General features: G+C 48.2%; 1 protein-coding gene across 1 annotated transcript in view; it reads right to left on the bottom strand.

The window, feature by feature from the left end:
• Window positions 1-24,410, bottom strand: part of PSD2 (pleckstrin and Sec7 domain containing 2) — a 146,786-nt gene extending 122,376 nt beyond the window's left edge. The window contains exon 1 of the mRNA XM_054037678.1: window positions 24,157-24,410. The gene's annotated coding sequence lies outside the window, so the exon portion shown is untranslated. The remainder of the gene's footprint in view (window positions 1-24,156) is intronic.
• Between the last annotated feature and the right edge of the window lie 397 nt (window positions 24,411-24,807).

The following is a 24,807-nucleotide window of genomic DNA, read 5'->3' as shown; positions in this document are numbered from 1 at the left end:
TGAATCCAATGGGACAACTGCCTGTGTAAGGACTGCTGTGAATAAATGTCTGTGGGATCTCGCCCATAATTCTTGTCACCTCTGTGATCAGGAGTGACAGGCGCAATATAAAGTCTGACATGAATGCTATTATTTTAACAGGTGGCCTGTCATGTTGTCATAACTTGATCTGCAATTAAGTTTACAAAGTGTGCATTGGATATAGACTGTTAATGGAACGTATGGAGCGTGTGCGCGCACTAGAGAGTCAGTGTCTACGGGGGGAGTGTAATGAGAACAGCTGAAGATCTGAGTCTTTGTCTTCCAAATAAACCTCAGCTTTGCTATAACTCTGCCTTGGTACTCTGTCCTTCTGCTACCTCCCAGCTAACAATGACAAGCTCCTTAAAATTCTGTTTGCAGTGTAGTTGTAGCCTTGCTGGTCCCAGAATATCAGAGAGACAAGGTGGGTGAGGTAATAGCTTTTATTTCTGTTGGTGAGAGAGACAAGCTTTCAAGTATCAGAGGGGTAGCCATGTTAGTCTGAATCTGTAAAAAGCAACAGAGTGTCCTGTGGCACCTTTAAGACTAACAGAAGTATTGGGAGCATAAGCTTTCATGGGTAAGAACCTCACTTCTTCAGATGCAAGCTTTCAAGCTTACTCCTTCAGCCCTGAAGAAGAGCTGTGTGTGGCTTGAAAGCTTGTCTCTCTCACCAACAGAAGTAGATCCAATAAAAGTTATTACCTCACCCATCTTGTACCTTTAACATTCTGTCCAATTCCTCCCTCTCTTTGTGTGTGCGTGTGTGTTTGTGTGTGCGTGTTTTGGAAGAGCAGCGGCCAGGAACAGCATGAGGGGCACTGTAGCTGTCTTGGAGGGATGTCATTGTTCTAGTGCTCTTCAAAATTAGGCAGTAATTTAAACCTGAGAACCTTCCCTAGCAATTAGAGGGCTGTGCCTCTTTGCCCATGCTCATGGCAAAAGCTGTCTCAGCAATGCCCCCTCCCTAACTACCTCCTCAGTCCTAACTCTGGGGTTTTCCAGGGAAATAAATCAGGAGTGATTGGTATTCAGCCCCAGATATGAATGGGATCATTCTACCCCTGACATGCCTGATGACTGGATGCCTCTACCCCACTTGACCGCTGAAGTTTATTGATGGCTTCAAAAATAGATGGGCCAAATTCTGACCCTCCTGCTCAGCAGAGGCCTGTTTGAAAGCCCACAGGGAGCCTTTCCATTTACTCTGATGAGCTTTGGGTCAGGCTCCAGGTGTAGACCAGCCCCGCAGTTTAGCTGGGCTCTGGGGACATGGGGCAGGACTGGTACCTCCATCTCACAGAAATTCCTCCATGTTCTCTCACTGCGGGGCCGGGGTTTGCCTACCCCACAGAAAAATATGTGGGGCATGCCTCCAAATCTGGCAGATCCCAGGAAACCTGTGTGAAGCCACGGACATCCTCCCAGATGCCCTATACATCTGCAACCTTGCAGCATGGCTCCATTGGAACTGTGCTAACGAGGACTTGCCCACGGCCTCTAGGAGGGTATATGGAAAAGAGAATGGAACCTGTAACAGTATTACCAAGTTCGTGTAGCTGGAGGAGGGATGATGCATGTCTCCAGTGTCCCCATCCACTCCTGCCTCCAGTCTGCCCACTGCCTAATCTCCATCCTTTCCTACAGCAGGGACTGCACACCTCATGAAGGTGGCTCCCTGGCTCTAAGGAGCTGGTGCCACATTGGCCACCGTCTGTGCAGAAAGAAGTGAAATGAGTGCAGGGAGAACAAGGGGCCTCAATCTGGTTCAGTGAGCTTGCAGAGGGAGGCTGGTGCTGGGGTTAAGGCTACAGCTGAAAATTCAGGAAACCCAGGTTCTGTTCCCTGTTTGCCCTTGGACTTAGTCTCTGGGCCTCATTTCCTCATGTGTACAATGGGGATAAGAGCACTGCCCTACCCTGGGGGAGTGAGGACAGATCTATTAAAGATTGTGAGGTGCTCATGGCAATGGGAGCTGTATGAGAACCTCAGATATTCTGGCCATAATTCAGTCCTCTACTGCCTACCTTAGCTCTGCATAACTACCAGCAATCAGATGTGCACCAAGAAAATATGACTCCTGGCATTGAAAAATTACTTTTTTTTTTTTTTTGGTACAGGAGCATATATCTCTTTCGCAGGGCCGGCTCCAGGGTTTTGGCTGCCCCAAGTAGCCAAACAAACAAACAAAAAAGCCGCGATCGCGATCTGCTGCGGCAATTTGGCGGGAGGTCCTTCACTCTGAGCAGGAGTGAGGGACCGTCCGACGAATTGCTGCCGAACAGCTGGACATGCCGCCTCTCTCCAAAGTGGCCGCCCCAAGCACCTGCTTGGTAAGCTGGTGCCTGGAGCCAGCCCTGCTCTTTGGATCCTGGCAATTGTTGCTGGCTATACCTGTCCCTTGTGGTTTAACCCATCGCTCCATGTCAGTTTAAACAGCATGGCCTGCATCCTTGGTTTCCAGGGTAAATCTGAGTCCACAAATAAAACAGTTCCCCACAGCCTAAAATACACCAACCACATGTTAAATCCCCCTCCTCTCCTCCCCAAACACACACTTTTGGGATAATCAGAAATTACTATGTGTGGCAGTTGCTTTTTCTTGAGGCCAAATACTGTAGTTCCTTATTTTTAATTTTTATTAGAACCTGCAGAGCCATTACCATGCATTTGGAACCAAATGGCAAGAAAATTTTCAACTTGGGAAACAATACCACTTTTCCTAGTTATAAACAAACACAATAAAAGTAGGTCTTAAAATCCTTAACTGCTTTTATGCCTGCACTCTTTGTAGTTACTCAAATGGGAAAAATAAACTGAACTAGTTATTCTGCAAATATTCTTTCTCTTACCCTGAGTTCGCAACTACACAACGTGTTATGTACTGAGCCTTTCTCCAGCCCTTTGCATTAATGAATTAAGCAGTAAGCCCCCTTTTGGTGGCCTAGGGAAAAGGGATCATCTACCTTGTGCAGATGGGGAAACAGAGCCACAGATGTCATGTGAGTTGCCCACGGTTGGACAGAGTGAGCGTGACGGAGCCAGAGACAGGATCCAGGGGTGAGATTCTGTACTTTTCCAGAACTCACAGCCCAGGTGGAAAGGGGGTGAAGGTAGCTTTAAACCACCTCTGCACCCTCCTGATCCTGAGCTGTTCTGAGGGCTGGAGACAAGGCTGCTGGCATAACTGGGGGCCTCTCAAAGTTACAACAGCCTCCCCAGGTTGCCTGATGGGCCGGAATCTCTGCAGTACTGTGTGCTGAGGCCCTCCCACAAACACACCCTTCCTGCCCCCAGCCTCAGCCCTGCCCTTGCCAGCTGGGCTTGGGAGGGGGCCCTCAGAAGGCAGCCTTGGAGCTGTCTTCCACCATACCTGCACCATGGAATCCTCCCAGCTCAGTTGCAGGATGATCAGGCCACTTTATACACGCTAGTCTTCTTACCCAGTGTCTAGGAGCCAGCGTGGGAGGGAGGCTCCCATGGCTGGTCTCCTGACTCCCATCTTGTGTTTTCGCACAAGATCATCTCCCAGAGAACATCTTTTAAGTACAAGGAAGCCCTTTGTGCCAGCCTTTTATCTAATTATTCTTCCTGCTATTTCCCATACCCTCAATCCTCACCTTCTCCAGGAAGAACTTGGCACACATGAGGGTGTTAGAGATACAAAATGAGCCCCTTGTATGTATATCTTGTGTGCTAAATTTGAGCCTGGATCACCAGCAATGTGGCACTTGTGCTGTAGGATTGGTCACTGATGTGCCATTGTTCTGATTCTGCTCCCTGGTTGCCTAACGTAAGATTTATAAACAGCAGTCCCTCTCTCTGTTCACAGATTGTCCACAGACATGAAACTCTTTCAACAGATTGTAACAGAGCCTGTCAGAATGGCTGCAGGAGCCTTTCCTGGTTGAGCCGCCTCACTAACACATATTCCCGGACATTCTTGCAATGGCTGTTTGCAGGCATGTGAGCAAGTGGGCTTGCGACTGCCAACGACACGGATGGGACTCCTCCCAAGGATATCTGGGAGTGGTCCTTGGCTGTATGCACCTGGCTGTGCTTCGAACTATTTGGCTTCTGTTGAGAGGCTGGGACTCTTGGTGCACTGGACAGCCCAGAATCCAGACCCAGCACTGCAAGCTGGGTGGTGGCAGGCAGGTCCTTCTAGCTCCCTGGTAGGAGGGTGAGGATTGATACAACCCAGATGGAACCAGGGCAGCTTTCACTCTCCTGCAGCTTAACATCTCTCCTCCCCAAGAACAGGCTCCCTCTGGCATAGGGCATGTCCTTGAGCTTCTCCTGACCTGTCTGATGAAGGCCTGAAGAATGCAGCCACGTCTTGGTGGGCACCAGTGCCAGAGTGAGCTGTTGTCATTGCGTGCAAGCGATGCAGACTGAGGAACCTTTCATCTGAAGGCAACCGCCAGTCCTGGTTTGGGACGGGAGGGTTGACAGTGTGAGTCAGCTAGTCAGAACACCCTCCTTCACCAGACTCCCATGGGAAAGGGAGGGGGAATAGCCAGTGATGTCAATCTGCAGGAGACATTAATGATCAAGCACCTTCTTCTTCTTTTTCCATATGGTTCGTGTAGAGCAGCAACTACAATTTCACCTGAAGTTGATTGAGCCAAATGGCTACATCAGGAGTAGCAGAATTTATTGCAGTAATGCCTCCTTCTTATTTATAAATTGGGCAGTAGGTAGTGATATGCTCGATGGTCTGTCATGGGAACCACATTCACACACCAGGGAGTCCTTGATTTTCCATTTATGCATTAGATGTTCGCATCTACCATGGTTGGTTCAAATTCAGTTCAGAGTTGACCAAGATGACCATGGAAGGTCAAACCCAGGAACCTTCTGTGTGGGATCTGACACAAGGTGCTTATTTTTTAAGTCTTGTTTAACCCAATCTGCTTTCCAAGCCTCCTTCTGATCATAGCCCGATTGCATGAGGCTAAACAAATGTTCCCAGAAAGGCTTGTAGGACTTAAGACTTTGCAGGGGGGCATTGTCAAGGTCTCGGTGAATAGGAAGGCATCTGTTTTCACAGGCTCACTGAGCTTCGCGGAATGTTGCTGCAGTTCAGTGTTTTGGCGGGGGAGTGATGTTAGACAGGACAGGTAGCCATGGTGTTCGAGTCGACTTAAGGAGTCCCATGATGCACCACATCACTGTATTTAGCTGGGTATCCACAAGTAGTGTGTGGCTGCATCTGCTCCATATTGGTGCATAATATTCAGCTACTGAATATACAAATGCTATTGCAGATGTTCACAACACTGATGCTAATGCACCCCATGTTGTACCTGCTAGTTTCTGGATTATGTTGGCTCTACTTTTTATCTTTGCAGCTACCTTCTCAAGATGATCATGAAGAAGAGAGTGCGCTCGAGTTTCGCTCTGTGATATGTTGGAGTGTAATCATCTTGTAAATTTTTACCACAGAAAGCTACTTTCAGTGTGTTTTTGGCACTCTTATTATCAAGATGAAATGCGCTTACTATTGTTTTTCCAGGGTTTGGTTTGAGCCTCCATTTCCGGAAATATTGTTCCATATTTTGGAGGTCTTTAGTTAATGCTTTCTCAGTGTCATGGAGGTTTGTGCTTGGATTGTCATGGCAAGATCATCTGCATATCCAAATTTTGGTGATTTAGTTGGAGGCATGTCACTTATGTAAATATTAAAAAAATGTTGGCGCAAGTACAGAGCCTTGTGGTAACCCATTATTTATGATATGGGGTGTGCTGGTCTTATTACCCAGGTACACCCTCAGGCGTCTGTTACTCAGCATGGTCCACAACAGGCAAAGTGTTTGGTAGCAAGGTATAATTTTAGCAAGTTTCAGCATCAGGCCCTTAATCCATACGGTATCATACGCAGATGACAGGTCAACAAATACTGCACCAGTCTTTAGCTTTTTTTGATAGCCAGCCTCAGTGTGATTTGTGAGTGCCAGAACTTGGTCACAACAACTATGTTTTGGCCAGAAGCCTGCCTGTTGGACAGGGATAATTGGCTCAGTAAAAGGGCATATTCTTTTGAGGATGATACATTCAAGAAGTGTATACGTCGTAGATAATAGAGAAATTGGCCTATAGCTTCCCACTTCGTTGGGGGGGGTTTCCCAGGCTTTGGAATGGCAATTACCATTGCCTCATGCCAAATTTCAGGGATCCATACTGTCCTTAAGGTAGCGGAGTACAATGTTGCTAGCAGTTGGAGTCCTTTGGGGCTGAGATGGTGGAGGAATTCTAGCGGAATACCATCAGGGCCTGAAGCCTTCCCTTTTTTCATTGCGGTAAGTCGTTCTCTTACTTCTTCAATGCTGACAGTGGAAGATTCTCCTCAGGAGATTGATGCAAGTGTTCGGTAAAGTTCTTGATACACGTCTCTTCTTTTGTGTTTATCAAGTGGTCCTTTTTGTGTTCTCCACCAGTTTGGAGGCTACTGAGTTTGGCTGGATTTTTGGTGGCCAGTACTCTGTGGGATTAGCAGCCCCAAGATGTCATAGTAGTGTCCAGGCTTGACGACTTGACTGTGTAAAATCAAGGTTTTGCATGCAATAAAGCCAGCATTCGTGTCTTGCTGTGTCAAGGGAGTATAGCAGGGCTTTTGCGGTATGAGAGCTCCTGGTCTGATTGTACTGACAGAGCAATTCCTGCGTCTCTCTCGTCCAGCAGGGAGTGTGATTTTTCCGGAAGCATCTGGGAATGTTCTTCTTTCCTACTACTTTCCGGAGCCCTGTGAACCATTGATAGCATTCCGGTCTTGCTGGAATCCCCTAGGATTCAAGCCCCTAGGAAACAGCTGGTCAGGGAGAAGATCCTGCACATCCCAGCTGGTCCAGAGTAAAGTGGATGAGGTCTGCTACCAAATCTACATGGGGAGCCACCTATTGCCTTGCAGTCCAGGTCAGTCGCCAAATAAAGGGAATGGCCAGAACTATCTTTTCAGCGAAGTGGGGGAATGCAGGGTCCTCCATCAGAGAGGGGCTGCCTTTAGTATCTGGTCCAGCAGAGATACCTGGCCTCAGCACGCCTGTCTCTGCTAGGCCCAGATAGCACCTGGAGCATCCTTATCTAGATGAAGCAATATCCTAATTTCAAGGCTATTCAGAGCTCTCAGTGCCGTGGAAGCCTGAGGCCTCAACTTCAATGGGCCTGCCCGTGCTAGGTACCCGCCGGCATTAAGACACTGATGAAGCAAAAATCTTCAGTCCCAGCATGCTGATCTGAATGAAGACATGAACTGACTGACACCTCCAGCTAACTTCAGATCAAACAGCATCGATACCAATGCAGTCAGGGCTAGGTTAGCTGGACTTTTTCACCCCTTGCCACTAGGGGAGAGCTGCCTGAATGTTGGGGGTCGAGTGGGCTCCTGAAGAGGACAGAGTACCTGGCTCGGATGAGAATTTGCATCAAGCAGCAGCACAGCAGTGTGTGTGAAGGCCCTGTGGGCTCTGAAGGGTTAGTCCTTCCCAGTGATCCTGAGCACTGATTCTCACTCACCCCCTCGAAGATGTGGGGGCAGGGGCAAGGTCTGTCATGCCAGACAGATGCTGATGTAGGCAGCGCTGGTACAGGCTCCATGCCCAGCTCTGTCGGGGGTGGCATTTTGGGGGCGGGACCTTCCGCCGCCTAGGGCAGCAAAAAAGCTGGCGGCGCTCCTGAGAGCAGTGACCCAGCATTGACAGACAGCAGATGTGTGGAGAGCTGACACATCCGAAACCTACGGTATTGTGGCCTGGAGTTGTGAAACCTTGAGTTATCAGTGAAGTCACCATCTTTGCCCAACCATAGAACCTGGTAGCCAAAAGAACATGGAAGCAATAAGTTGATAAAGGAAGAGGCAAGAAGGAGCCCATGAGGAGCAAAGCTGAGATAGGTGGGTACCTACTGCATGGGCCATGGGCCAACTGGGGTGGGGCAGTTACTTGGTGGAGCTGCCGCATGCGTGATAAGCACAAAAAGATGTGGTGGTTGAAGCATGGGGGTGCCGGTATTCCATGGCAAAGGTTAGTATGAGACATCCCCCACTGCAAACGCTGGTGTTAAAGCATCAATCTGCCATAATGGGGGATCTTCAGACAAAAAGTAGTTAATACTCTTTTTATGTATTGAAAAGCTGAATCCTGAACTGTTGGTTGGCACAGCTACGGATTCTGTACACAGGGCTGGCCTTCCCCTAGCACTGAAAGATTGGGACAGAGTAAGTACAAGTGTAACCTCTTTGGAGTTTAGAGAGATGGTCCTTTAAATCTTTTTCCTAAGGGGGAGGGGGAGAGTAAGAAAAAAGGAGGGAAACTCCAGGGGGCAGTGCTGGAGCTCCAAGGAGAGGCGGAGGCAGCCTACAGGCCCTGGAAAAGTGGAACAGAGAGAACCTGCCTGAGGCCTGGGACGGACAGGGCCGATCAGGGACACCCCAGGACAGGAGGCAGGAGGAGCACTGTGCCAGGGAGGAATTGCCAAGAAGGACAGTCCGGAGCAGGACCCAGTATCACTGCTGCCCAGAGCTGCATGGGGCTGTGAGTACTGGGGCTTGTGACTCTGCACTGGGGACAAGGAGGGAGGTTGCTAGCTAGTTAAGTGGGGAGGTGGTCACTCTGTGTGGCTTTGCAGAGAGCAGCAGGAGAGGGCACCGGAGGGGTTTGTTGGGGGAAAGTTCACAGGCGCCGAAGACGACCAGGAGCACCCAAGACTCACCACTGGACTGGAACTTTGCTCAGAACTTCTGAACTCTGTGTGCAGACACATTGCTCAGTGTCTGCCCTTCCAGACTGTGCTACCACTGGGCCTGTGGGGCCTTGGCTTGGATGCAGCCCTGTCTTACTGCTCCCCCTATATTTCCCCTTGTTGCTTTTCTCCTCTCATCCCTCTGTAAATAAATATTTCCCTTGTTATATCCACTGTACTTTTCCTGTGGGTGTGTGTATTCACTCTGGGGGGTTTGGAACAGGTGCCCCTGGGGTGGAAGGGATTTCTCCTGCTGCATTCCTGCGCACGCCTTCTCTTGGCCAGAGCTGCCTGCAGAGCAGACTCCATCTTGGCCACGAGGGCACTAAATTTACACAAGGAAAGCAGACCTCCTTTTGATCAGGACCAAGATTCCACTAGCTTTATAAAGTCACACGTTGTTGTTTATTATTATTATTTGTCTGGTAGTAGCGACCAGAAACCCCAATCAGGACTCCACTGTGCTGGGTTTTGTACAAACACACAGCAAGATACTGTCCGGCCTACAACAGCTTACCCTCTAATGCCCTGATCCTGCAAACACAGAACAATACATAGATCTTTTCATCAGAAGACCTCAAAGCACATTACAGAGGAGGGCAGTAGCTTTATCCCCTTTTTACAGTGAGGTAAACTGAGGCACAAAGAGGCAAAGTGACTTGCCCAAGATCACTCAGTAGGCCCATGGCACAACTAGGAATAGAATCCAGGGCTTGAGTCCTAGTTCAGTGGACTAACCACTAAGCTACATTTAAGATGAAATAACTTTACTCCCATAAATACTTCCATTTGCCTCAAAGTTATGTACATGCTTAAATAAGGGACCAAGAAAGGAGCTTAAACTTGGACTGGTCAAAACTCTTACATTCTTTTAATTTTCAAAGGCAGTTTCATTCCATTGTTTCAGAATGGATCCTCTTTAAAAAATAGCTGTGGTACTTCTGTAATTGGAAGATTGATTTTTTTTTTCAAAAATTGTACTTTTCAAAAGCATTTTTTAAAAAGTTGCCAGCAGAATTTTTCTTTTCAGAGCTGTTTTTATTGAGAACACTCCCACCATGTGACTAAGCCAACAAATCAAAATTGGCAATAAGGAAACAAAATTGGGAAATCCAAAACAGTGAGCAAAAAAACAAAAACTGAAAACAAACAAAAAAATCCCCCATTCAGCCTTTGAAAAATGGCCAGATTTCATCAAAACAAAACAAAAATTTTGAACGAGAAATTTTGAGATACTCTGGTACAGACTAAAGTCTAGTCTACATGTGACAGTTGTACGGGTATAACTCTGTCTGTTAGAGGTGTGATATTTCTAGATTAGGGGTGTGATAAATTTATACTGATACAACTCCTAGGGTGCATTCTATGAGTATAGCTTATTCCCCTTTTATAGGGGAATAGCCTTACTACTATAAAGCACATTTAGACTGAAACAACCTTGTCCAGACTGGAGGGGATGTACTGCTTTACTTTACCGATTCTGTTCTATTTTATATATGTTCTTATACCACATATCGATAAAGCAGTACAACTTCCTAGAATGGACAAAGACATAGATATGGTTCTTACAATTTGCTGAAACTTTGATACTATGAAATAGAATTGGTTGGGAATTCTTTGACTAAATATTTGTCATCAGAGAATGCCTGTCTGTCGAAACCAAAACTGTTTGCAGAAATGTATTGTTTTGATTAAACTTCTGCCAGGAGGGAATCCCCATTCCAGGATGGACTTTCTGGTCAATACCAGAGGCCTCCTGAATAGCCAATTAGGGCATTCGCCTAATATGTAGGAGACCCAGGTTCAAGGAGTTGCTCTGTCTGATTTGGAGCAAAGACTTGAACCTGGGTTTTCCACATGCCAAGTCAGTTCCCTAGCCACCATCCCAGCTTAGAGCCCTAGTCACTAGACTATTGGGCCTAGTTGACACTTAAAAATTAGTTCAACCTAGTTATGTCACTCAGGACTATGAAAAATTTTCCACCCTGAGTGCCATGGCTAGGTCGACCAACCCCTGGCTGTAGATGCAGCTAGGTCAGTAGAAGAATTCTTTCATCGACTTAGCTGCCACCTCTCAGAAAGGTGGATTAACAACACCAATGAAAAAACTCCTCCTGCCAGCGTAGGAAGCATCTACACCGTGGCACTAGAGCGGCACAGCTTCAGCACTGTAACTATGCCGCTGTAGCAACTGTACTTTAGACATTTGGCTATTTTAGGGTGAGGCCCTCTTTTTTTGCAAGAAGTTTCAAAAGCTCTGGGTTTCGTTCTGATGTGGGATGATGTGAAAACTCGACATTTTTCAAGGAATGGAATTTGTGTTTTCTGTCTAGCCCTACTACGAGTCCAATTCTCCTGCCTTATACCTTATGTAGTCTTTTAGACCTGGGTAATGCAGTGTTGCCAACTCTCATGATTTTATCACAAATCTCGTGATATTTGGGCTTTTTTTTTTAAACCCCAACTCCTTGGAGTCACGTGAATGCACTAGAATCACAGCTTTCATTAAAAAAAAAAAAGTAGTTGCAGAAATAAGCTTGGGAAAACCTCAAAGTTTCAAAAGAACTTAATAAAATAAAATAAAAAGAACTTAACTTTTATTGTTAAGCTCTCATGTTTTTGGGGCTTGACTCAAGATTTTTGAATGCACAGTGCTGGCACTTTTGCAATGTCCATGTCGTTCCATTCTAACATGGCAGTGGGTTGGACCCGCTTTGCCTTCATGTAAGTTACTACACAAGAGCAGGCCATACGTATTTAATGGTTGAATTGTTTAATTTATAAAATGCCCCTAGCACATTATTTAATGCATGGAACAGATGAGAACCCCAATAATTGTAAACATACACTAAGAGAGACCGCCTCCAGCTCCAACACAAAGAAATCCAAAGTCACTCCTCTGAGTGGAAACTAAGTAAATTACCGTGGTCATGTATCTTGTAGTGACACAACAAACTCAGGCTCTGCAGGACCAACAGGGAGGAGTGAGTTCCAGAGACTAGGGGCCATTAACTGAGAAAATCAGGGATACTGTTCTGGAATTAATGAGACAATCTTCTAAAAAGGCTCTTTCCCATCAGAAGTTGACATCCACTGAAAGTTTCTGGACAAGCTAAGAGGCAGTGCAGCCATCAAGATGAAGACAAAGAGTAAAATCCCTTGAGACCACAAGATTGGCGCAAAAGAATGTATAATCTTAAAGGTCACCCATTATATTAAAGGCACATTTATAACCAATTTATAAAGGTTTACTAAAGGATAGATATGATCAGCATGTCACAGACAGGTGGTTATAAGCACATCAACAGAAAGCATGATAGACAGTTATAAACCATAGTTATCAACAATCTGTTGACCTGTGGGACTGTATGATAATTGATTAACTCTTTTTAAAACATCTATTAATCATTTATTAACCCTTCCTAACCTAGTTATAAATATACCCTCGATGAACATGTGACCATCTTAAAACTTATGGCTGGGTTATTTAGGGGATTTCTGATAGGCTAATGAGTCTACCACCTCTACAACTGGTTTGAATCCAGTCCAGAATGGGCACCACCACCTGAGAGCTGTTGGAGAGCCAGCATGAAATAAGACAATGGTCTCAGACGGCTTTCTAGAGGGCTCTACTCAGCCTCCTTATTGGCAGATGCATCAGAGACTGACCAAGGACTGAATGGACATGGAGAGTAAATGCCTGTCTTGCACCACTGGGATGGTCTGTTCTGCACCAAGACTGGGTCCTGCTGACTAAGTGTGGGGAGGAACCTCCCTCTGGTGCTGCCTGTGCTAGACCAGGGCCGCCCAGAGGCGGGGCAAGTGGGGCAATTTGCCCCGGGCCCCACAGGGCCCCCCATGAGAATATAGTATTCTATAGTATTGCAACTTTTTTTAATGAAAGGGGCCTCTGAAATTGCTTTGCTCCAGACCCCCTGAATCTTCTGGGCGGCCCTGTGCTAGACGTGTTCTGTGGATGAATGAGAGGCCTTGTCCTTCAGCATTCTCAGCCTGGTACCTTTCACCAGTGCTAAATTAACTTTTTTTAAAAAACTGAAAAAAGATCAAGATATGTTTATTTAATGGAGCTCCCTGCAGGAGCTAGAAAAGATGAGGTCATTTTCTGACTCCCAACGAAAGCTGACAGCTCTAGCTAACATTAAAGCCGGAGCCAACAGGAACTGAAATAGCATGATCATGAGCACGTGGCATTGAAATCAAGCTCCAGGCCAATCTGACCCAGCCACATGCTGCTACTCTGAAAGTTGCCCAGACCCCAGTGACAAATTAATTGTTCCTTAACCAGGCTCAAGACCACCTTTGTTCTTGATGTTAGTAGAAATCATGCCAAAATCCAGCATTGCGAAGGAGATTCTTATGAATCTTTCAAAGTTAATGAGGGGTGATTGCTGATGACAGGGTCAGGGAGAGCATGAGCAGGAGAAGTAAAGGGGAGAAACGCTTTGGGAGGCTTCAGCTGGGGATATGACCATGGCAGAATCTCTAGGAGGAAAAGGATAAGTCCCTCCATCCTTTCTCAGTGCCTCAGTAAATGTTTTGCAAAGTGGCCTCTGATTTTCATAGATCCTAGATTTTAACATCAGAAGGGACCATTAAGATCATCGACTTTTGGATGCCCAACTGGAGAGCCCTTAGCATGTTATTATAAGCAATAAACTTTAGTTCTGGAGAGTGTCCCAATGCAATGTCATTCCACTGCTAGGGCATCTCTAGGCAACCAAGCACCGTGCTGGGAGCTGGAAACCACCACCTTCTAAACCCACCGCTACCAACAGCTGACTCTGGGTCCTCCACCAAGACAGGCAGGCTGGCATTCTGGGCAGCGCCTCCAGCCCGACCAAGCTGGGGAGGGAGGAAAGTGGCTTTACACGACCATTTGATCCTTCAGAATCTGGGCTGCTCCAAAATAACACCAGATGTAAGTCAGAGGAGCAGGCGACTCTTCTAATTTATGGCAATCCATCGAAGCCAGCCTATGGGCTGTGAAGCAGGCCAGAATCCACACAGTACTATTCATCTACCTCCTTCCCTCAGCCTGTTCCCTATCCTGGGGATTAGGAGGGGGGCATCAGCGTGCTGCACTTGGGGGAATTTACAAGCTAGGTGTGGTGCATTAACAGCCCCTATATGTGATGGAACAGCTTAGAAGGGCCAGAATCTGTCCTTAAACTGTTTTGTGCCTCAATTTCCCCATCTGCACACTGGAGATGGGCACCTCGTGGGGCAATGGTGAGGAATGGAGTGCTAACATTTGAAAGGGACGTGGAGGCTTTTCGATGAAAGGGGCAATGGATAGAGATCGCATCAGAAGTAAATAGCGTCTCCTGCAACCTACCAGCCTTCAGCACACGGTGGCTGTGATAGCGGTCCATACCTACTCACGCTAAGCTAAGAGAGAAAACCTAAATGCTCATTAAAGCATCTCTTGGCAGAAACCCCATCCTCAATTACAAAAATCATTTCATTTTTTTTTTATGACTCAGAAGCCTGTGGGGTCTCGTAATCTAATTAACTAAAGCGCCTGCTCCTGCAGCTTCACTGTCCCAGAGAATACAAATAGCTGAATCCCTGGCATTGTGTATACCCTCCTGGCCAGCCAACCAGCAGCATCCCTTCCACCGGGCCACCCCTGCCTTCCTGAGCTCTCATTGGGCAGTCCATGAATGGAGGACACGGATTGGCTAGTGGGGCTCACAGAATATGCACAAAGTAATGGGGCTCCCTGCCCCCCTCCCCCGGAGAGCTGCGCAGTAGGAGCAGAGAGCTGTCTACAGATAGGCAAAGGATAGTGGGTGAAAAAGCACTCCATACTGCCATGTTCTCGGGGGGCACTAGAGGGTAACCTGTCCTCAGTGGATTATAGAGCAGGCTTCAGGCTGCATAACGACCTGGGGTAGGTGCAAGGGGCAGCAGGGCAGGCTGCCCTGGAGGCTCTGCCCTCCAAACCCTTTCCTCGTGGAGTGGAGAGCTGGGCTTTTCTCTGTTAACTCGAGCCAGTGGGGCCTCGTAATCCATGGCACTCAGTCTCTAGTCTCCAAGAAGACGGGGGGCTGTACCCAAACTTGAGCCCAGAACGTCCTCCCGCACCCCCTCCTGCACTCCAAAACCCTCTGCCCCACCCCAGAGCCCCCTCCTACACCCTAAACTCCTCATCCTGAGCCCCACCCCATAGCCTGTACCCCCTCCCACACCCCAACCCCCCGCCCCAGCCCGGAGCCCCCTCCTGCACTCTGAACCCTCATTTCTAGCCTCACCCCAGAGCCCTCACCCCCTCCTGCACCCCAACCCCCTGTCCCAGCCCAGTGAAAATGAATGAGTGAGCGAGGATGGGGATTGGAGTGAGCTGGGGTAAGGCCTCAGAGAAGGGGCGGGACAGAGGTGCAACCTCAGGGTGGGGCAGGGTCAAGGTCAGGTTGTTCGTTTTTGTGCAAATAAAAAGTGGCAACCCTAGCCTCCATCTCGCTACCACCCCTCCCCCCTGTAATTCCCCCAGTAGTGGCTGGTCCCTGACTGAGTTCAGAGGCAGTACACAATGCTGATAATCAGAGGAGCTCCATGGGCATATGTGGCTGCTCCTGAGGGCATCAGGAACTGTTACACTGAAACATGTTCCCTCCCGGCTCCTAACAACCACACAGGTTGGGGCTGGTGCAAACTTAGCCCCTGCTGAGGGGATTGGGGGGGGGGGGAGAGGAGGCTTTATAGTTAATTGAGCTGACAAACACAAACCTCAATTCAAGCGTTCTCCCAAGTTTGGCTGCAGGCCCTTCCCTCCCTGCTGCTAATTCCCTCTGCTTCACAGACACACTCAGGGCCCGATTTGTGCTTATCCTGTGCCCCTCTGTGTGGGCTATACCAGCACAGGGACACCACAAAACAAGGACATGGCTCATCCCTTCACCAGGGAATTTCCCTGGAGCTGTGGAGCAGGGGTCGCTGGCTCTAGTCTGCAGGAGGCCTTGGCAAAGAAGCCTTGAGGGATTGGCATAGGGTGCTTGGGGGAATGCCCAGGGCATTCTAGAAACCTAGATATATTGCACCTCTATCTTGATCATAGGGACAGCCTAGCACCAATGCCAGGCTGAATCAGCGGCATTAGACCTTTTGTATTCCTGGGCTGGAGGGAATAGGGCCCAGCTGACCTGATGGCAAGAGTGATCCAGGAGAGCTGGCGGCTTCGCTGTGCAGGGCGCTATAACCCAACAGAGTGCTGCCAGCCCCAAGCGTTCACCAATCACGAGACAGGGCCACCAACGTTACGAGATGGTTTAAAAATCACAAGAGTTGCAAAATAATAGATCTGGGGATCATTTTATTTGCTGTCCGGCTTCTGAACCTTTAGGGCACGCTCATGCCACATTTTCACAGGTTTAGTCTGCAACCATGAGGCGAGAAAATTCCTTTTTTTCTTTTAAGTGGACGTTGAGATTCTCAAATAAGCCCATGACTCCAGGAGCTGGGGCTTGATGAAAATTTTCAAATATCATGAGACATGCCAAAAAAAAATCATTACAGGTGGCAGTACTGCTAACGCCCTGCTACACGCAGTCAGCTGTTCCGGGGGTTGTTCCCAGAACTCCTTCCTTGCTACTGTGCCCCATTTTATCAGCCCTTGGAACTCCTGGCAAGGTTGCTCAGTAGCCTGAGCTCCATCCCTTGGCTTTGCAGCCAGTCTTTGCTGCAATCTCCTACAGTGGTCCCAGCTTCCCCCTGGCTACATGACAGCCAGCCTTATGGGATGGAGGAGCAAAGGTGTGTGCAGTCAACTCTCACGCGGACACATGCAGGGGTCCTATTCAAATCACACTTTGTGCGCAGCGTGGCATGGAAATAATTTGGGGTAAGCACCTCCTTGCCGCTCAGCAGTGCACATGGCTCTGCATTGCACATGTGCTCGGAACTCCCTTTTGGAGTTCATAGAGGTACCATTCAGCCTTATCGAAGAGCACACCAGGGAGTGTTATACAGCCCATAGGCCACTTGCAGCCTGCAACCATGGTTACTGTAGAGCTCCAGCCTGTCCAGGCTCTGCTGAATTGTTTTCAGTGGCAGACAGAGAATGTCACCAGCAGAGCAGGGGGGACAGAGGCCTACTTTTTGCAGGGGGAGCCATTGGGCATCCGCACCATGACTCACTGTGGGGAAGACTGTGCTGCCCTAGCCCTGCTGGAGCAGAGGAGGAGACTCTAAGGAAGAGACTCACGGGGAAGAAGAGAGTGGGGAGAGAGGCAGTGGGGAGAGAGAAGAGCAGGCATTCTGGGGAAGAGGGGTGGGAACAAGTGGGGGCTGCCTCCCTGAACTTCTTCAAGGCCAGGACAGCACTAGGTGGAAGGCAGAAAGAAATGAGGGGCAGAAGACAAAGGGCCTGAGTCTCAGTTACTCCATCCCCACCATGGGGAGGTTTTGAGTTCCTGGATTTGAGTGCCTGGCCCCCAGTGGAAGCTAGAGCACCTTTGGGGCTGCTCTAACTTATGCTCTGCTTCCCATGGTCCCCTACGGTCTCTGAGAAGCCAAGAATAGCCATAGTGGGTGTGCTGTAGCCACAACCCCAATCCACCCCATCTGCCACTCGCTGGGAGCTGGGACAGCAGAGAGCCCTTAAGCTAGTTGTAACCAGCCAAGGAGGGCCCAGCAGGTGTCAGGAATGAGGACTTGCAGTTGCGCCTGCCCACTCTCCGGCAGCCTACGAGCCCAGCTGAGCCACAACATGCCTGCAGCTGCAAGCTCTCCTGAGCCTGCCTTGTTCCTCTGCAGCTCTACTCTGCTTCCACCCTCTCCCTTGCCTGCTTCTGGCTTCAGTTGTGACCCTAGGCTCTGACTCCTGGTCCCGGACTCAGGGTCTAACCTTCAGTGCTGTTCCTGGCCTGTGACTCCTGCTCCAACCACTAGGCCTGACTGCCCACATCCCAGTTTGTAGCGGAGGGGAGGTTTCCTAGGGGCTCTTTAAATGCACTTTAAGGACCTTTCATGCTGCTGAAGCAGCCAAACGGGGCCTGAGTGTGATGGAGCCTCAGGCACACAGTACGAACAAGGAATGGATGGGTAGGAAGGGCAAGCCAGGAACAGAAGGGTGAGGGGAGAGGAGCCGTTGATGAGGTGGTGCTTGGAAGAGGCAAACACATTGAGGGGTAGGCTGGCAGGAGGGGAGCAGCACTTCCCCTGCTCTGCTGGAGCTTTCCTCTTCCCTCGATATGGCTACCTCTCTCCCCAGTCAAGACTTGCTTCTACTTGGACTTATTAAGATGCTTCTGAAGAGCAAACTCTTTGCCTTTGAAATGCGCCAGCCTGCACCCATGGCTGGGGTTGCCCCAGAGGAGGAACCGCCCGGACATCCTTGCTTAAGCTTCATCCCTTCCCCAAATGTTACTCACCTGAAACCCTGGCAGGGAGAGCGTGGGGCAGGGGGGATGAGCAGGCAGAAGGAGTAAAGACGACTTACCTGGAGGTGTTGATCACCACTGATGTGCCCCTCAGTGCTGCCCCAGGCCTGGAATTTGGTCACGAACCCAAATGTGTAGATTCCAAGGCCAGACAGGACCATCGTGATCATCTAGTCTGACCATCTGTGTAGCACAGGCCAGAGACCTGCCCCAGAATAATCCCTAGATCAGAGCTTTGAGACAAACATCCAGTCTTGATTTTAAAATTGTCTGTGATGGACAATCTACCATGACCCTTGGTAATTTGTTCCAATGGTTTATTTACTCTCACTGTTAAAAAACATACACCTTATTCCCAGTCTGAACTTCTCTAGTTTCAGCTTCCAGCCACTGGATTGTGCTAGATCTTTCTTTGCCAGATTAAAGAGCCCATTATTTAATATATCCCCCCCTCTCCCCTCCCGTAAATACTTACAGACTTCTAAATAAGTAACTACTGCTGCACACGAGCATGCAACAGAGACACGCGGGATGGATGGCCACAAGAACAGTGGCTTTGGAGGATAATAAATAAATCTGAAGATTTTTAAGGCATTTTAACCAATACAGCTACAGTATATACACAGAACACCCCCCCCCCCGCGCGCGCGCCATGAGTGGCTGGGTTACCTCTGATGTTACAAAACCCCCAACCATGAGCTATCCACAGAGCAGGAGCCAAGCCCTGTAAACCAGCAAGGAAGTATTGAGGGGAAGAGGAGCAAAGCAGCCTGGCCTGTCCCGTTGTGATACAGGCTCCCTCACCAGATGGTGGTCCAGCAATGGGGAAGGATGTTAATGCGGGGCACTTGGGAGCCCCATGGCTTCACTGTGCAGGCTCACAGCTAAACTGTTGGCAGAACTAAAAGGTCCTTTGCTTTTCTGCAGCGCCCTGCCCATGAGCACTGCAGAGTGCTCTGCAAACCTCAGTGACTGAAGCACCACAGGTAGGTAGGAAGTATTGTTTCCATTTTACAGTTGGGGAACTGAGACACAGAGAGACTGAAGCCCAGATCCGCCACAAAAGCATTTGAGGTCCTAACTCTCATCAATTTCCATGGAAGTTAGGAGCCTGAACACCTCTGTGGGCCTTAGTGAGTTGGCCAAAGTCACACAGGAAGTCAGTGGCAGACCCAAGAACTGAGCCCGTAACTCATGACTTCGAGGCCTGTGCTTTAACCACTCAACCATCCTTCCTTCTGATAGAAAGTGGTCTTATTCTCAGGGACACCTGGCTGCCATCTGTTCCCTTTGAAAAGCACATGGAGCCTCCTGCTGTGTGATCAGAGGCCTTGGTCTCCTCCTCTCTCGGTTTTCACTTTCTGGGAGCGTGGAGGGTCATAGTATTTTGTTTGGCTGCACTTTGTGAAAAGGAAAATTCACCCTCTGTAACATGCTGTATGGCCAGCCCCAAGCATTCAAAACTCCTGAAACATGACACTGGCTTAAAAATCAGGAGATATTAAAGACGATGAATTTGGGGGTCTGTTTTCTTGACTTCTGGGGTTGAGCTCATATCTTCCATCTTTTCTTTGCAACCATGAGGGCTAGAAACTGACTTTACTTTTTTAAATGGCAGCTGAGACTCTCACAATCACAGGACTCCAGAAGCTGGGGCTTTAAGAAAAGCATCAAACATCGTGAGACTTGCACTAAAAGCACAGGAGTTGGCAACAGGGAGACATGGAATGGCTCCAACCTGCTGGCTCAGGAGGCAATGATGTTTTATACAACCCTCTTTCCCCCTATCCTGCTGAAGGGCCACCTGCTCTGGGAACATGCTCACTGAAGACTAGAGGAAGTTCTGGCCAATGTTGGATATGGCCCTGAGGGGAGCTGAGCTGTGGTACTGACTTGCTCACAGCATGGCTGTTCCAGGACCCGTATTGCCAATGGGCCAAGGAAGGCAGCACAGAGACCGAGCTCCCATGGGGATTGCCCTGGCCTCCAGCAGATCCTTTGGAATCTAGAGTTTCTTTGGCCAGGTCCCTGTCTGCCCATGGGAAGAGGGATGCACAAAGTTCACTCCCCCAACAGAAGGATGAAGAATAGATTTCATGGGTCAGATCCTGTTTATCTGTTGTGCTTATCTGGCCCCCATTACTGTGGAGTCCAGGCAGCCCACTATCTGTAATCCATTTCTCCTTCCGACACCTCTGGGAGGCAGGCCTGGGCTGTTATCCTTATTGTACAGGTGGGGACCTGAGGTTCTAAGTGACTTAGCCAAGGTCACACAGCAAGTCCATAGCAGAGCAGGGATTTGATCCTGAATCTCCCTAACCACCAAGCCTTCCTTCTCTATGCAGCAACCTCAGCTGGTGTGAATCAGCCAACCTCATTGACTTCAACAGAGTTGCACCCACTTGCACCAGGTGGGGATCTGGCCCCACGAGTGCCCATATTGAGCCCCCCGCCCACCAGACATGTTACTGTCACATGGGGGAGGGTTTTGACACTTACTGTTTGCATGGTGCTTAATGGGTTAGATGGTACCTTTGTGGTGGAGGTGCATCTGGACCCTCTGGCAGTGGGAACTCCAGGAGGGGTTTTCCTCGACCCACACAAATGAGTGTCTGTCAGTGTCAGTGTCCCCACCCTGAAAACATGGGCAGCAGGAGCTCAGTCAGCTCTTCTGGCTAGCGTGTTCAGGGAGGGACGGACAGACAAATTAACCAGCCAGCTCCCTTAAGATAAGCTAGTGCCAATGCAAAGCTAGGAGTGGCTGTACACCCCAGCCGTACTGCATCCGGCCCCTGCACAGGGGGAGCGGAGAGGCTCTTTGCGCCAGATTTGGGCCCATTCTCCCCAGTCTGCCCTTGTCCAGCCAGGCAGGTCCTGATGCCATGAGGCCCATAATGTTGTTCTGGAGAATACAGCGTGTGTGCAGCCAGCCTCTAGTATTGAACTAGAGCCGTGACCTTCTGAAATCTCCTCAGGAGGAGCGAGGAGCTGCTTTCCGAAGCGTGTGCGCATGTGAGACAGGGATAATTAGGCAGGAAAGCCCCCGGGCTCTGGGGGGACGGGATTCTGCAGGCCTCGCTCCCCAAAGCAATGTCTTTGAGTCTGACACAATGCTGGCCCCAGTGCAATGGACACATTCTCTGATCTGGCTTCCTGCTGGACAGGACATGGGGAAGATGGCTTTGGCCAGACGCCTCACTCTGGCCGGCTCCCTGTTCTGTACAAAGAGATTTCAGTGACGGCTCAGGGCGAGGTTGTCACATGCAGCCAGGGCCTAAAGGGAAGGCTGACACAAAATCACGCTGTTCCCCGGGGAGCTCCCTGCTTCTGCAGGAGGGAGGAGACACCCCTTCAAAGGGGACAGCCTACACCTCCCAAGGGACCGGCAACGGGAGGGCAGAGTCTTCGTTCCCTTTACCACCCACTTCCAGCTGAGCTGCTCCTGGACAGGGGAATGCATCTCAGTAACAGCCTCTGTGCTCCCCTGCACAGGTGCACTGTAGTTCTGGCAGGTCCATACCTGGGCTGTCCAAAGAGCCCTGGCGAAAGGCTGATCTTTACTTGGGCTACCCAAGGGGATAGGGCAAGGCTACATATTCCCCACCCCTCCCACTGGCAGCCAAAAGCTTAGCCTTAATGTAGAAACACCACCTTTACCTCGGTGACTGGGACTCTTAGTAAAAATACCATGGGTTTTTTTAACACAGTAATGATTCCACAGGCTGCACTTTGCAGCAGGGCCACTTTAGTACTTGTTAAGTGTCTTCTGCAATATTTATGGCCGAGCGGTTAGAGCAGGAAACTTGCACACTGGACTCTGAGGATCTCTGCCCAGCAATATCACTAATTGTGGTGTGACCTGGGGGAAGTCACTTCACCAATCTGTGCCTCAGTTTCCCCAGGGGATGATAATGTTATCGCTGGGGCAGAGGGTTAATATGGGGAGAAAGTATCCAAAGAATGGAGACAGCAAGACTGAACTCCCATGTCATTTCAGAACCTCATGGCCCTGGACTTTGCACTTCAAAATGATTTTGAGGGGGAAAATACAAGAGGTCACCATTTATACCTGTACTTAACTTTTGGGGGGAAAACAGCTGAACTGAGAACCATTTAGTTTGTGGCTCAGCTGTCCCCCAGACATACCCTCCGGGCTCAGGCTCCCACTTTCAGACTTTCCCCTTGTTCTCTCTGGACTTGTGTAGGAAAAATCTTGTTCACAAAAATCCTAACTGAGCTGCACACTTTGAAGTACCCAGTAATGTACAAATTGATAAACACATGCGGGTTTCTTTTTTATAAAATGCCTAATGATAATATGCTACATTTTCTCGCTAAAAATATCATCCACTCAGATGTGGAGAATGTAGGCTGTAATACCAGCTACTAGAATGCAGGCCCGGAACACCATGCCCCATCATCCAACAGCCACAAATCTCTGTTTATCCTAGCAATTAATCCTCCCCTATGTTTGGTGATATTATAATTACAGAAACATTGCCATTCTGATGGGCTGGTTTCCACCAATGTATTTTACTTTATTTACATCACCACAATAGGCTACAGTGAACAAAAAAAGGGGTGAAATTGTATTTAGGGAGACAATGCCACATGTATTCTCAATGCATTTTGTAGATGTAAGTCACCCTGGCTCCAAATTATACGTTTATTGTGTGAGCACACAATGAGATCAGATTAAATATTGACTAAAACTGGCCTAACTCACAAAATAATGAAGAGCACAATAGTATGATTTAATCCAAACCACTAAAGAAATACACATCTGTAACATACAACATGCCTTTCCCACAGAAATACTCTTTGTATTCTAGCTAGCCTTCGGTAGGAGAATTTCTTCCTCATAAATTATGTATTTTTTTTTCCAGTTGCCAACACATTCCCTTTACCGGTTGCAAAAAAATGTCATATCATCTGGTTTATAAATGGGCAGGTGGTGATATCTCTGCATTCTCAAAACTGAGATGGGGAATCAAATATGGCTAAAGTCAAAAAGTATTTCCCCTTTGTCCCAAAAATGTGAAATATGCCATTACAGTGCAGTCATTATAGGCACCTCATTAGAAAGTACTTTCACACCTAGCCGAGGATCAGCAAACTATCCTGTGTCTTCTCCTCCCCCCCCCCCCCCAAAAATACAAAAAGCCCCACCAAAAAAAACCCCAGCAAGACAAATGCCAATATAACAATTAAGATAATAATATAGTGCAGAGTGGGCTAAATACACATTCTTCCCGGATGCTAGACATAAAAATTCTGCAATACTGTCCTGGATCATTCAAGATTAAAAGAGAACTCTAACCTAGCAAAGACAAAAAGACAGAAGGTAAGAAAAAATCCCACTGATCAGTAAAGCCCCTCCATAGTCCAGATGCAGTCCTATCACTTCAGCTTCTCTGTACCATCTCCATGACAACCGTGTAATTTGGATGCTATAACCACTGCTGAACTGATCTTTAAATGTAGCTTTGTTATAAAACATAGTACAGAATATGTCAGAGTCTTGGTAAAGAAAACTTGCCCTATAAATGAGGGAGGTAATTAAATAGTCCCATTTTCATGTTCCACTCTCAAATGGTCCAGATATTTTAAATAACCAGAAGAATTAATGTGTTCCTCTTAATGGGCAGATGATTTGGAAGTCAATAACAATTCTCATCAATTGTTTTTGGTGAGTAATGTGTCCGAGTACTACACCCCAAATTCCCAGTCCAGACACCCAGCTGAGAGTTGGAAAATATCTGAAAGCAGATTCAGAGAATGGGCATCTGGATGGACGGACGCACACACACACACACACCCCCCAAGTGAGACAATTTGATCCCTAGCATTGAAGCACAAAGCTGATACATCAAATAAATAATAATAATAATGATGCTGCCATGCCTAACCAAGCAAAATAGGACATAAGATGCCATGGGGATGAATCAAGTAAATGATCAACAATGATAATAGTATATATTGTCCTTGCACTTACCGGAGCAATAAGCCTTTTTTAGTTCCCCCCCAACGCAGCTCTCTTTTCTCCTCACCAATCCATGCAAAATAATCAGCAGCTACACATAAGGAGTTGCCCCATCCCCCATACCTTCCTAGACTTTCCTTTTATTGATTTTTTTCCCCCTTGCAGTGGGTCACACCTCCCAGGCTTTCCTTCAGGTGTCAAGAGATTGCTAGAGATCGAGAAGGAAGGATGGGAGGGAAAGGGGACAGAAAGGGGAGGAGGGGAGAGATAAGACTAAAAGGGGAGGCAGAGAGTGATTGCAGTCAATGAAAGGGTGGAGGGAAAGACCTTGCTACATAAACCTAGAGGAATAGATTGCAGCTAAGCAATCAGCTAGAAGACACTCACTATAGTGGAGTGTGAGCAAACTGCTAAGAATATTCAACGGTTTCTCAAAGCCCAGAGGGACAGATCTGCTATCGGCCAGCCAATCAAATACCTTCAAACTGGAGCTAGCAAAATCCTGCCAAACAGACAGGCTGTCTTTAAGAAATGTAAAAAATAAATAAACAAACAACAACCTTGGTAAAATTTGCAAGGCTGATGAATGCATTCACAGGGCCTACCTGCTCCCCTATTGCCACCTGCCTCCCCATCCTTCCCCCTGCTGGAGCTTTCCAGGGG

This window comes from Malaclemys terrapin, chromosome 8 (assembly GCF_027887155.1).
Source record: "Malaclemys terrapin pileata isolate rMalTer1 chromosome 8, rMalTer1.hap1, whole genome shotgun sequence".
Classification (NCBI taxonomy): Eukaryota; Metazoa; Chordata; order Testudines; family Emydidae; genus Malaclemys; species Malaclemys terrapin.
Note: the sequence above shows the minus strand (reverse complement) of the source record. Positions and strands in the feature narration are given on the sequence as shown.